Raw genomic sequence first — 241 nt, 5'->3', positions numbered from 1 at the left:
GTCATGCCAGTTGAACTATTGGTTCAACAACCAGGTCAAGAGCATCTCCCGGTTCTCCAACCCAACACAAGACGAGTACATAGCACTTGGTTAGTATTTTTTTTATTTGTAGCATTATGTTTTTTTCCATTAATTAACTTGCTAACAGGTATTTTTTTTAAAGGTTCACCAAGTCGAAAAATGGCATTAGCAGGAGCATCAACCAGATGATGTACTCCATGCTCCGTTTTGGATATTCAAA

The sequence above is a fragment of the Brassica oleracea genome, chromosome C5 (assembly GCF_000695525.1).
Source record: "Brassica oleracea var. oleracea cultivar TO1000 chromosome C5, BOL, whole genome shotgun sequence".
Classification (NCBI taxonomy): Eukaryota; Viridiplantae; Streptophyta; class Magnoliopsida; order Brassicales; family Brassicaceae; genus Brassica; species Brassica oleracea.
The sequence above is the reverse complement of the archived record's forward strand: the minus strand, read 5'-3'. Positions refer to the sequence as shown.